This window comes from Balaenoptera borealis (genome assembly GCF_965194805.1).
Source record: "Balaenoptera borealis genome assembly, chromosome: 2".
NCBI classification, from domain to species: domain Eukaryota; kingdom Metazoa; phylum Chordata; class Mammalia; order Artiodactyla; family Balaenopteridae; genus Balaenoptera; species Balaenoptera borealis.
Window position 1 is genome coordinate 142139131 of NC_138867.1, and position 14238 is coordinate 142153368.

The window sequence follows — 14238 nt, forward strand, 5'->3', positions numbered from 1 at the left end:
TTAAGGTGTATCGAAGTGGAGGTTCTTGTCAACAGAGCAGCCCTAAACTTTGGGGTGCCTGTGTCTTGCTGATTTTTAGTTTTCCCAATTTATACGCCCGTGAGTGGAAGTGCCCTATGCTGTCTAAGCTGAGTGTTTTCGATGTTTCAGGACACACCGTACACTTCTCCAGAGTGGCTGTTGGCAATTTACATCCCGCCCATCAGCGTAGCAAGGCTCCCGTTTCTCCATGGCCTGTCCTGCATTTCTGGTTTTGACACTTTATTCAGCATGGCCCTTTTGACCGATGGGAAGCGAGACTTCTTTGTAGCGCTGATTTGCCTTTCCAGGTTGCTTGGTTGGCCAAAAAGGGCGTATGCGTTTTTTCCCGAATATATTCAGGAATAAACGCATACGCCCTTTTTGGCCAAGGGCATCATTGTCGAGGTTTTGCCGCTTTTCCCGTGCTTTAAAGGCGATTCGAATCTTCCTCCTGAAATCTGTTTCCTGCAATTCTGCCTTGCTTTCAAATCCTCTTTGTTGTCTTCCGTCAATATATTTGTGGACGAGAGTTATCATTTATAACTCTGCAGGTTTGTGAATTGCAGTGCCCCTGAGCTCCATTTTTCAACTCGCTTTCTTGGGAGCTGGCCGCAAAAGCGCAGGATTGCTTCAGGCCCTATTCTGGTCCCGGGCGGCAGGCTGAGCCTGTGGTTAATTCTTCTTCCTGATGGGAAAATAGAGAGACCTGTGCCTGTCCCAACACCTAGAGCTAGTGTCTCATTGGTTCCCCCTCTTCCCGTTCATCCTCAGGACAAATTGCAACCTGTACGGAACAGGAGGTTAAAGGTGCTGATTCTCCAAGGAGGGAGATTGCTAGTAAAGCGGCTGGAATGGCGAACCCGAGCACAAGGAGATGAGAAATGAGGTGCGTGTTAGAAACCTTTCCCGATCACACGGTGTACCATCTTCTGGGATTCTCATGCATGTTTTCGATGTAGGAAGATGCCCTTGAACCTGGAGATTTGGGACCCATGGGATGGGTACCACGCAGTATTACTCTAAAGGGTCTGCGTTTGCTCACCCAACCTCACCAAACCTCTCAGCCCCAAGAGTGTCCACCCTTATGCCTCAATCAGCTGTGGGTCTAGATATGGTCAATCCAGGTGGCATCACAGCCCTTGAACGAATTTTGTAAGAATTTCTCTCTCTTTCACTGTCTTTGTTTCACGGGTTTTTAAAAGTAATGGATTTTTATAAAGGGGTTTAGCTGTTTTTTACTGCTGTGTTTATGCCGCTTTACACCCACTTGACTCACATACAGAGAGATATCAATACATAGGTTTTAAGATTCTTACTAGTCAGATATATTCTTGGGCGGTGAATAGGGGGTTTTGAGTCCAGATCACTGAGCAAGGAGTAGGTCTTGTCTATTACATATTGGGTTTATGGAACGGTCTCTGAGCTAATTTGAAACCCTTGTTTTATGCATCACCCCACCTCACCTTTCCCGTTAAGCAGCCATAGTGTGTTTTCTAAACGTGTGACTCTGTTCTGTTTTGTAATTCAGTTCAAGGGTAGCGGTTTTACATTCCCTCTATAAGTGATATCTTATGATAAGTGTCGTTTTCTGTGTGGCTTATTTCACTTAGAATCGTCGTACCTAAATCCACTCATCATGCTGCTACTAGCCTTATGACGTTGATTTCATGGCTGAGTGATATTCCATTGTACATAAGGACCACAACTTCTTGATCCATTTTTCTCTTTCCTGGGATATTTAAGGTGTAACGAAGTGGAGGTTCTTGTCAACAGAGCAGCCCTAAACTTTGGGGTGCCTGTGCCTTGCTGATTTTTAGTTTTCCCAATTTATACGCCCGTGAGTGGAAGTGCCCTATGCTGTCTAAGCTGAGTGTTTTCGATGTTTCAGGACACACCGTACACTTCTGCAGAGTGGCTGTTGGCAATTTACATCACGCCCATCAGCGTAGCAAGGCTCCCGTTTCTCCATGGCCTGTCCTGCATTTCTGGTTTTGACACTTTATTCAGCATGGCCCTTTTGACCGATGGGAAGCGAGACTTCTTTGTAGCGCTGATTTGCCTTTCCAGGTTGCTTGGTTGGCCAAAAAGGGCGTATGCGTTTTTTCCTGAATATATTCAGGAAAAAACGCATACGCCCTTTTTGGCCAAGGGCATCATTGTCGAGGTTTTGCCGCTTTTCCCGTGCTTTAAAGGCGATTCGAATCTACCTCCTGAAATCTGTTTCCTGCAATTCTGCCTTGCTTTCAAATCCTCTTTGTTGTCTTCCGTCAATATATTTGTGGACGAGAGTTATCATTTATAACTCTGCAGGTTTGTGAATTGCAGTGCCCCTGAGCTCCATTTTTCAACTCGCTTTCTTGGGAGCTGGCCGCAAAAGCGCAGGATTGCTTCAGGCCCTATTCTGGTCCCGGGCGGCAGGCTGAGGCTGTGGTTAATTCTTCTTCCTGATGGGAAAATAGAGTGACCTGTGCCTGTCCCAACACCTAGAGCTAGTGTCTCATTGGTTCCCCCTCTTCCCGTTCATCCTCAGGACAAATTGCAACCTGTATGGAACAGGAGGTTAAAGGTGCTGATTCTCCAAGGAGGGAGATTGCTAGTAAAGCGGCTGGAATGGCGAACCCGAGCACAAGGAGATGAGAAATGAGGTGCGTTTTAGAAACCTTTCCCGATCACATGGTGTACCATCTTCAGGGTTTCTCATGCATGTTTTCGATGTAGGAAGATGCCCTTGAACCTGGAGATTTGGGACCCATGGGATGGGTACCACGCAGTATTACTCTAAAGGGTCTGCGTTTGCTCACCCAACCTCACCAAACCTCTCAACCCCAAGAGTGTCCACCCTTATGTCTCAATCAGCTGTGGGTCTAGATATGGTCAATCCCGGTGGCATCACAGCCCTTGAACGAATTTTGTAAGAATTTCTCTCTCTTTCACTGTCTTTGTTTCACGGGTTTTTAAAAGTGATTGATTTTTATAAAGGGGTTTAGCTGCTTTTCACTGCTGTGTTTATGCCGCTTTACACCCACTTGACTCACTTACAGAGAGATATAAATACATAAGTTTTAAGATTCTTACTTGTCAGATATATTCTTAGGCGGTGAATAGGGGGTGTTGAGTCCAGTTCACTGAGCAAGGAATAGGTCGTGTCTATTACTTATTGGGTTTATGGAACGGTCTCTGAGCTAATTTGAAACCCTTGTTTTATGCATCACCCCACCTCAACTTTCCCGTTAAGCAGCCATAGTGTGCTTTCTAAACGTGTGACTCTGTTCTGTTTTGTAATTCAGTTCAAAGGTAGCGATTTTTACATTCCCTCTATAAGTGATATCTTATGATAAGTGTCTTTTTCTGTGTGACTTATTTCACTTAGAATCGTCGTACCTAAATCCACTCATCATGCTGCTACTAGCCTTATGACGTTGATTTCATGGCTGAGTGATATTCCATTGTACATAAGGACCACAACTTCTTTATCCATTTTTCTCTTTCCTGGGATATTTAAGGTGTAACGAAGTGGAGGTTCTTGTCAACAGAGCAGCCCTAAACTTTGGGGTGCCTGTGTCTTGCTGATTTTTAGTTTTCCCAATTTATACGCCTTTGAGTGGAAGTGCCCTATGCTCTCTAAGCTGAGTTTTTTCGATGTTTCAGGACACACCGTACACTTCTCCAGAGTGGCTGTTGGCAATTTACATCCAGCCCATCTGCGCAGCAAGGCTCCCGTTTCTCCATGGCCTGTCCTGCATTTCTGGTTTTGACACTTTATTCAGCATGGCCCTTCTGACCGATGGGAAGCGAGACTTCTTTGCAGCGCTGATTTGCCTTTCCAGGTTGCTTGGTTGGCCAAAAAGGGCGTATGCGTTTTTTCCTGCATATATTCAGGAAAAAACGCATACGCCCTTTTTGGCCAAGGGCATCATTGTCGAGGTTTTGCCGCTTTTCCCGTGCTTTAAAAGCGATTCGAATCTACCTCCTGAAATCTGTTTCCTGCAATTCTGCCTTGCTTTCAAATCCTCTTCGTTGTCTTCCGTCAATATATTTGTGGACGAGAGTTATCATTTATAACTCTACAGGTTTGTGAATTGCAGTGCCCCTGAGCTCCATTTTTCAACTCGCTTTCTTGGGAGCTGGCCGCAAAAGCACAGGATTGCTTCAGGCCCTATTCTGGTCCCGGGCGGCAGGCTGAGCCTGTGGTTAATTCTTCTTCCTGATGGGAAAATAGAGTGACCTGTGCCTGTCCCAACCCCTAGAGCTAGTGTCTCATTGGTTCCCCCTCTTCCCGTTCATCCTCAGGACAAACTGCAACCTGTACGGAACAGGAGGTTAAAGGTGCTGATTCTCCAAGGAGGGAGATTGCTAGTAAAGCGGCTGGAATGGCGAACCCGAGCACAAGGAGATGAGAAATGAGGTGCGTTTTAGAAACCTTTCCCGATCACACGGTGTACCATCTTCAGGGTTTCTCATGCATGTTTTTGATGTAGGAAGATGCCCTTGAACCTGGAGATTTGTGACCCATGGGATGGGTACCACGCAGTATTACTCTAAAGGGTCTGCGTTTGCTCACCCAACCTCACCAAACCTCTCAACCCCAAGAGTGTCCACCCTTATGTCTCAATCAGCTGTGGGTCTAGATATGGTCAATCCCGGTGGCATCACAGCCCTTGAACGAATTTTGTAAGAATTTCTCTCTCTTTCACTGTCTTTGTTTCACGGGTTTTTAAAAGTGATTGATTTTTATAAAGGGGTTTAGCTGCTTTTCACTGCTGTGTTTATGCCGCTTTACACCCACTTGACTCACTTACAGAGAGATATAAATACATAAGTTTTAAGATTCTTACTTGTCAGATATATTCTTAGGCGGTGAATAGGGGGTGTTGAGTCCAGTTCACTGAGCAAGGAATAGGTCGTGTCTATTACTTATTGGGTTTATGGAACGGTCTCTGAGCTAATTTGAAACCCTTGTTTTATGCATCACCCCACCTCAACTTTCCCGTTAAGCAGCCATAGTGTGCTTTCTAAACGTGTGACTCTCTTCTGTTTTGTAATTCAGTTCAAGGGTAGCGGTTTTTACATTCCCTCTATAAGTGATATCTTATGATAAGTGTCTTTTTCTGTGTGACTTATTTCACTTAGAATCGTCATACCTAAATCCACTCATCATGCTGCTACTAGCCTTATGACGTTGATTTCATGGCTGAGTGATATTCCTTTGTACATAAGGACCACAACTTCTTTATCCATTTTTCTCTTTCCTGGGATATTTAAGGTGTAACGAAGTGGAGGTTCTTGTCAACAGAGCAGCCCTAAACTTTGGGGTGCCTGTGTCTTGCTGATTTTTAGTTTTCCCAATTTATACGCCCATGAGTGGAAGTGCCCTATGCTCTCTAAGCTGAGTTTTTTCGATGTTTCAGGACACACCGTACACTTCTCCAGAGTGGCTGTTGGCAATTTACATCCCGCCCATCAGCGTAGCAAGGCTCCCGTTTCTCCATGGCCTGTCCTGCATTTCTGGTTTTGACACTTTATTCAGCATGGCCCTTTTGACCGATGGGAAGCGAGACTTCTTTGCAGCGCTGATTTGCCTTTCCAGGTTGCTTGGTTGGCCAAAAAGGGCGTATGCGTTTTTTCCTGAATATATTCAGGAAAAAACGCATACGCCCTTTTTGGCCAAGGGCATCATTGTCGAGGTTTTGCCGCTTTTCCCGTGCTTTAAAGGAGACTCGAATCTACCTCCTGAAATCTGTTTCCTGCAATTCTGCCTTGCTTTCAAATCCTCTTCGTTGTCTTCCGTCAATATATTTGTGGACGAGAGTTATCATTTATAACTCTGCAGGTTTGTGAATTGCAGTTCCCCTGAGCTCCATTTTTCAACTCGCTTTCTTGGGAGCTGGCCGCAAAAGCGCAGGATTGCTTCAGGCCCTATTCTGGTCCCGGGCGGAAGGCTGAGCCTGTGGTTAATTCTTCTTCCTGATGGGAAATTAGAGTAACCTGTGCCTGTCCCAACACCTAGAGCTAGTGTCTCATTGGTTCCCCCTCTTCCCGTTCATCCTCAGGACAAATTGCAACCTGTACGGAACAGGAGGTTAAAGGTGCTGATACTCCAAGGAGGGAGATTGCTAGTAAAGCGGCTGGAATGGCGAACCCGAGCACAAGGAGATGAGAAATGAGGTGCGTTTTAGCAACCTTTCCCGATCACACGGTGTACCATCTTCAGGGTTTCTCATGCATGTTTTCGATGTAGGAAGATGCCCTTGAACCTGGAGATTTGGGACCCATGGGATGGGTACCACGCAGTATTACTCTAAAGGGTCTGCGTTTGCTCACCCAACCTCACCAAACCTCTCAGCCCCAAGAGTGTCCACCCTTATGCCTCAATCAGCTGTGGGTCTAGATATGGTCAATCCAGGTGGCATCACAGCCCTTGAACGAATTTTGTAAGAATTTCTCTCTCTTTCACTGTCTTTGTTTCACGGGTTTTTAAAAGTAATTGATTTTTATAAAGGGGTTTAGCTGTTTTTTACTGCTGTGTTTATGCCGCTTTTAACCCACTTGACTCACATACAGACAGATATCAATACATAGGTTTTAAGATTCTTACTAGTCAGATATATTCTTGGGCGGTGAATAGGGGGTTTTGAGTCCAGATCACTGAGCAAGGAGTAGGTCTTGTCTATTACATATTGGGTTTATGGAACGGTCTCTGAGCTAATTTGAAACCCTTGTTTTATGCATCACCCCACCTCACCTTTCCCGTTAAGCAGCCATAGTGTGTTTTCTAAACGTGTGACTCTGTTCTGTTTTGTAATTCAGTTCAAGGGTAGCGGTTTTTACATTCCCTCTATAAGTGATATCTTATGATAAGTGTCTTTTTCTGTGTGACTTATTTCACTTAGAATCGTCGTACCAAAATCCACTCATCATGCTGCTACTAGCCTTATGACGTTGATTTCATGGCTGAGTGATATTCCATTGTACATAAGGACCACAACTTCTTTATCCATTTTTCTCTTTCCTGGGATATTTAAGGTGTAACGAAGTGGAGGTTCTTGTCAACAGAGCAGCCCTAAACTTTGGGGTGCCTGTGTCTTGCTGATTTTTAGTTTTCCCAATTTATACGCCCGTGAGTGGAAGTGCCCTATGCTGTCTAAGCTGAGTTTTTTCGATGTTTCAGGACACACCGTACACTTCTCCAGAGTGGCTGTTGGCAATTTACATCCCGCCCATCAGCGTAGCAAGGCTCCCGTTTCTCCATGGCCTGTCCTGCATTTCTGGTTTTGACACTTTATTCAGCATGGCCCTTTTGACCGATGGGAAGCGAGACTTCTTTGTAGCGCTGATTTGCCTTTCCAGGTTGCTTGGTTGGCCAAAAAGGGCGTATGCGTTTTTTCCCGAATATATTCAGGAATAAACGCATACGCCCTTTTTGGCCAAGGGCATCATTGTCGAGGTTTTGCCGCTTTTCCCGTGCTTTAAAGGCGATTCGAATCTTCCTCCTGAAATCTGTTTCCTGCAATTCTGCCTTGCTTTCAAATCCTCTTTGTTGTCTTCCGTCAATATATTTGTGGACGAGAGTTATCATTTATAACTCTGCAGGTTTGTGAATTGCAGTGCCCCTGAGCTCCATTTTTCAACTCGCTTTCTTGGGAGCTGGCCGCAAAAGCGCAGGATTGCTTCAGGCCCTATTCTGGTCCCGGGCGGCAGGCTGAGCCTGTGGTTAATTCTTCTTCCTGATGGGAAAATAGAGTGACCTGTGCCTGTCCCAACACCTAGAGCTAGTGTCTCATTGGTTCCCCCTCTTCCCGTTCATCCTCAGGACAAATTGCAACCTGTACGGAACAGGAGGTTAAAGGTGCTGATTCTCCAAGGAGGGAGATTGCTAGTAAAGCGGCTGGAATGGCGAACCCGAGCACAAGGAGATGAGAAATGAGGTGCGTGTTAGAAACCTTTCCCGATCACACGGTGTACCATCTTCTGGGATTCTCATGCATGTTTTCGATGTAGGAAGATGCCCTTGAACCTGGAGATTTGGGACCCATGGGATGGGTACCACGCAGTATTACTCTAAAGGGTCTGCGTTTGCTCACCCAACCTCACCAAACCTCTCAGCCCCAAGAGTGTCCACCCTTATGCCTCAATCAGCTGTGGGTCTAGATATGGTCAATCCAGGTGGCATCACAGCCCTTGAACGAATTTTGTAAGAATTTCTCTCTCTTTCACTGTCTTTGTTTCACGGGTTTTTAAAAGTAATGGATTTTTATAAAGGGGTTTAGCTGTTTTTTACTGCTGTGTTTATGCCGCTTTACACCCACTTGACTCACATACAGAGAGATATCAGTACATAGGTTTTAAGATTCTTACTAGTCAGATATATTCTTGGGCGGTGAATAGGGGGTTTTGAGTCCAGATCACTGAGCAAGGAGTAGGTCTTGTCTATTACATATTGGGTTTATGGAACGGTCTCTGAGCTAATTTGAAACCCTTGTTTTATGCATCACCCCACCTCACCTTTCCCGTTAAGCAGCCATAGTGTGTTTTCTAAACGTGTGACTCTGTTCTGTTTTGTAATTCAGTTCAAGGGTAGCGGTTTTACATTCCCTCTATAAGTGATATCTTATGATAAGTGTCGTTTTCTGTGTGGCTTATTTCACTTAGAATCGTCGTACCTAAATCCACTCATCATGCTGCTACTAGCCTTATGACGTTGATTTCATGGCTGAGTGATATTCCATTGTACATAAGGACCACAACTTCTTTATCCATTTTTCTCTTTCCTGGGATATTTAAGGTGTAACGAAGTGGAGGTTCTTGTCAACAGAGCAGCCCTAAACTTTGGGGTGCCTGTGCCTTGCTGATTTTTAGTTTTCCCAATTTATACGCCCGTGAGTGGAAGTGCCCTATGCTGTCTAAGCTGAGTGTTTTCGATGTTTCAGGACACACCGTACACTTCTGCAGAGTGGCTGTTGGCAATTTACATGCCGCCCATCAGCGTAGCAAGGCTCCCGTTTCTCCATGGCCTGTCCTGCATTTCTGGTTTTGACACTTTATTCAGCATGGCCCTTTTGACCGATGGGAAGCGAGACTTCTTTGTAGCGCTGATTTGCCTTTCCAGGTTGCTTGGTTGGCCAAAAAGGGCGTATGCGTTTTTTCCTGAATATATTCAGGAAAAAACGCATACGCCCTTTTTGGCCAAGGGCATCATTGTCGAGGTTTTGCCGCTTTTCCCGTGCTTTAAAGGCGATTCGAATCTACCTCCTGAAATCTGTTTCCTGCAATTCTGCCTTGCTTTCAAATCCTCTTCGTTGTCTTCCGTCAATATATTTGTGGACGAGAGTTATCATTTATAACTCTGCAGGTTTGTGAATTGCAGTTCCCCTGAGCTCCATTTTTCAACTCGCTTTCTTGGGAGCTGGCCGCAAAAGCGCAGGATTGCTTCAGGCCCTATTCTGGTCCCGGGCGGCAGGCTGAGGCTGTGGTTAATTCTTCTTCCTGATGGGAAAATAGAGTGACCTGTGCCTGTCCCAACACCTAGAGCTAGTGTCTCATTGGTTCCCCCTCTTCCCGTTCATCCTCAGGACAAATTGCAACCTGTATGGAACAGGAGGTTAAAGGTGCTGATTCTCCAAGGAGGGAGATTGCTAGTAAAGCGGCTGGAATGGCGAACCCGAGCACAAGGAGATGAGAAATGAGGTGCGTTTTAGAAACCTTTCCCGATCACATGGTGTACCATCTTCAGGGTTTCTCATGCATGTTTTCGATGTAGGAAGATGCCCTTGAACCTGGAGATTTGGGACCCATGGGATGGGTACCACGCAGTATTACTCTAAAGGGTCTGCGTTTGCTCACCCAACCTCACCAAACCTCTCAACCCCAAGAGTGTCCACCCTTATGTCTCAATCAGCTGTGGGTCTAGATATGGTCAATCCCGGTGGCATCACAGCCCTTGAACGAATTTTGTAAGAATTTCTCTCTCTTTCACTGTCTTTGTTTCACGGGTTTTTAAAAGTGATTGATTTTTATAAAGGGGTTTAGCTGCTTTTCACTGCTGTGTTTATGCCGCTTTACACCCACTTGACTCACTTACAGAGAGATATAAATACATAAGTTTTAAGATTCTTACTTGTCAGATATATTCTTAGGCGGTGAATAGGGGGTGTTGAGTCCAGTTCACTGAGCAAGGAATAGGTCGTGTCTATTACTTATTGGGTTTATGGAACGGTCTCTGAGCTAATTTGAAACCCTTGTTTTATGCATCACCCCACCTCAACTTTCCCGTTAAGCAGCCATAGTGTGCTTTCTAAACGTGTGACTCTGTTCTGTTTTGTAATTCAGTTCAAAGGTAGCGATTTTTACATTCCCTCTATAAGTGATATCTTATGATAAGTGTCTTTTTCTGTGTGACTTATTTCACTTAGAATCGTCGTACCTAAATCCACTCATCATGCTGCTACTAGCCTTATGACGTTGATTTCATGGCTGAGTGATATTCCATTGTACATAAGGACCACAACTTCTTTATCCATTTTTCTCTTTCCTGGGATATTTAAGGTGTAACGAAGTGGAGGTTCTTGTCAACAGAGCAGCCCTAAACTTTGGGGTGCCTGTGTCTTGCTGATTTTTAGTTTTCCCAATTTATACGCCTTTGAGTGGAAGTGCCCTATGCTCTCTAAGCTGAGTTTTTTCGATGTTTCAGGACACACCGTACACTTCTCCAGAGTGGCTGTTGGCAATTTACATCCAGCCCATCTGCGCAGCAAGGCTCCCGTTTCTCCATGGCCTGTCCTGCATTTCTGGTTTTGACACTTTATTCAGCATGGCCCTTCTGACCGATGGGAAGCGAGACTTCTTTGCAGCGCTGATTTGCCTTTCCAGGTTGCTTGGTTGGCCAAAAAGGGCGTATGCGTTTTTTCCTGCATATATTCAGGAAAAAACGCATACGCCCTTTTTGGCCAAGGGCATCATTGTCGAGGTTTTGCCGCTTTTCCCGTGCTTTAAAAGCGATTCGAATCTACCTCCTGAAATCTGTTTCCTGCAATTCTGCCTTGCTTTCAAATCCTCTTCGTTGTCTTCCGTCAATATATTTGTGGACGAGAGTTATCATTTATAACTCTACAGGTTTGTGAATTGCAGTGCCCCTGAGCTCCATTTTTCAACTCGCTTTCTTGGGAGCTGGCCGCAAAAGCACAGGATTGCTTCAGGCCCTATTCTGGTCCCGGGCGGCAGGCTGAGCCTGTGGTTAATTCTTCTTCCTGATGGGAAAATAGAGTGACCTGTGCCTGTCCCAACCCCTAGAGCTAGTGTCTCATTGGTTCCCCCTCTTCCCGTTCATCCTCAGGACAAACTGCAACCTGTACGGAACAGGAGGTTAAAGGTGCTGATTCTCCAAGGAGGGAGATTGCTAGTAAAGCGGCTGGAATGGCGAACCCGAGCACAAGGAGATGAGAAATGAGGTGCGTTTTAGAAACCTTTCCCGATCACACGGTGTACCATCTTCAGGGTTTCTCATGCATGTTTTTGATGTAGGAAGATGCCCTTGAACCTGGAGATTTGTGACCCATGGGATGGGTACCACGCAGTATTACTCTAAAGGGTCTGCGTTTGCTCACCCAACCTCACCAAACCTCTCAACCCCAAGAGTGTCCACCCTTATGTCTCAATCAGCTGTGGGTCTAGATATGGTCAATCCCGGTGGCATCACAGCCCTTGAACGAATTTTGTAAGAATTTCTCTCTCTTTCACTGTCTTTGTTTCACGGGTTTTTAAAAGTGATTGATTTTTATAAAGGGGTTTAGCTGCTTTTCACTGCTGTGTTTATGCCGCTTTACACCCACTTGACTCACTTACAGAGAGATATAAATACATAAGTTTTAAGATTCTTACTTGTCAGATATATTCTTAGGCGGTGAATAGGGGGTGTTGAGTCCAGTTCACTGAGCAAGGAATAGGTCGTGTCTATTACTTATTGGGTTTATGGAACGGTCTCTGAGCTAATTTGAAACCCTTGTTTTATGCATCACCCCACCTCAACTTTCCCGTTAAGCAGCCATAGTGTGCTTTCTAAACGTGTGACTCTCTTCTGTTTTGTAATTCAGTTCAAGGGTAGCGGTTTTTACATTCCCTCTATAAGTGATATCTTATGATAAGTGTCTTTTTCTGTGTGACTTATTTCACTTAGAATCGTCATACCTAAATCCACTCATCATGCTGCTACTAGCCTTATGACGTTGATTTCATGGCTGAGTGATATTCCTTTGTACATAAGGACCACAACTTCTTTATCCATTTTTCTCTTTCCTGGGATATTTAAGGTGTAACGAAGTGGAGGTTCTTGTCAACAGAGCAGCCCTAAACTTTGGGGTGCCTGTGTCTTGCTGATTTTTAGTTTTCCCAATTTATACGCCCATGAGTGGAAGTGCCCTATGCTCTCTAAGCTGAGTTTTTTCGATGTTTCAGGACACACCGTACACTTCTCCAGAGTGGCTGTTGGCAATTTACATCCCGCCCATCAGCGTAGCAAGGCTCCCGTTTCTCCATGGCCTGTCCTGCATTTCTGGTTTTGACACTTTATTCAGCATGGCCCTTTTGACCGATGGGAAGCGAGACTTCTTTGCAGCGCTGATTTGCCTTTCCAGGTTGCTTGGTTGGCCAAAAAGGGCGTATGCGTTTTTTCCTGAATATATTCAGGAAAAAACGCATACGCCCTTTTTGGCCAAGGGCATCATTGTCGAGGTTTTGCCGCTTTTCCCGTGCTTTAAAGGAGACTCGAATCTACCTCCTGAAATCTGTTTCCTGCAATTCTGCCTTGCTTTCAAATCCTCTTCGTTGTCTTCCGTCAATATATTTGTGGACGAGAGTTATCATTTATAACTCTGCAGGTTTGTGAATTGCAGTTCCCCTGAGCTCCATTTTTCAACTCGCTTTCTTGGGAGCTGGCCGCAAAAGCGCAGGATTGCTTCAGGCCCTATTCTGGTCCCGGGCGGAAGGCTGAGCCTGTGGTTAATTCTTCTTCCTGATGGGAAATTAGAGTAACCTGTGCCTGTCCCAACACCTAGAGCTAGTGTCTCATTGGTTCCCCCTCTTCCCGTTCATCCTCAGGACAAATTGCAACCTGTACGGAACAGGAGGTTAAAGGTGCTGATTCTCCAAGGAGGGAGATTGCTAGTAAAGCGGCTGGAATGGCGAACCCGAGCACAAGGAGATGAGAAATGAGGTGCGTTTTAGCAACCTTTCCCGATCACACGGTGTACCATCTTCAGGGTTTCTCATGCATGTTTTCGATGTAGGAAGATGCCCTTGAACCTGGAGATTTGGGACCCATGGGATGGGTACCACGCAGTATTACTCTAAAGGGTCTGCGTTTGCTCACCCAACCTCACCAAACCTCTCAGCCCCAAGAGTGTCCACCCTTATGCCTCAATCAGCTGTGGGTCTAGATATGGTCAATCCAGGTGGCATCACAGCCCTTGAACGAATTTTGTAAGAATTTCTCTCTCTTTCACTGTCTTTGTTTCACGGGTTTTTAAAAGTAATGGATTTTTATAAAGGGGTTTAGCTGTTTTTTACTGCTGTGTTTATGCCGCTTTACACCCACTTGACTCACATACAGAGAGATATCAATACATAGGTTTTAAGATTCTTACTAGTCAGATATATTCTTGGGCGGTGAATAGGGGGTTTTGAGTCCAGATCACTGAGCAAGGAGTAGGTCTTGTCTATTACATATTGGGTTTATGGAACGGTCTCTGAGCTAATTTGAAACCCTTGTTTTATGCATCACCCCACCTCACCTTTCCCGTTAAGCAGCCATAGTGTGTTTTCTAAACGTGTGACTCTGTTCTGTTTTGTAATTCAGTTCAAGGGTAGCGGTTTTACATTCCCTCTATAAGTGATATCTTATGATAAGTGTCGTTTTCTGTGTGGCTTATTTCACTTAGAATCGTCGTACCTAAATCCACTCATCATGCTGCTACTAGCCTTATGACGTTGATTTCATGGCTGAGTGATATTCCATTGTACATAAGGACCACAACTTCTTTATCCATTTTTCTCTTTCCTGGGATATTTAAGGTGTAACGAAGTGGAGGTTCTTGTCAACAGAGCAGCCCTAAACTTTGGGGTGCCTGTGCCTTGCTGATTTTTAGTTTTCCCAATTTATACGCCCGTGAGTGGAAGTGCCCTATGCTGTCTAAGCTGAGTGTTTTCGATGTTTCAGGACACACCGTA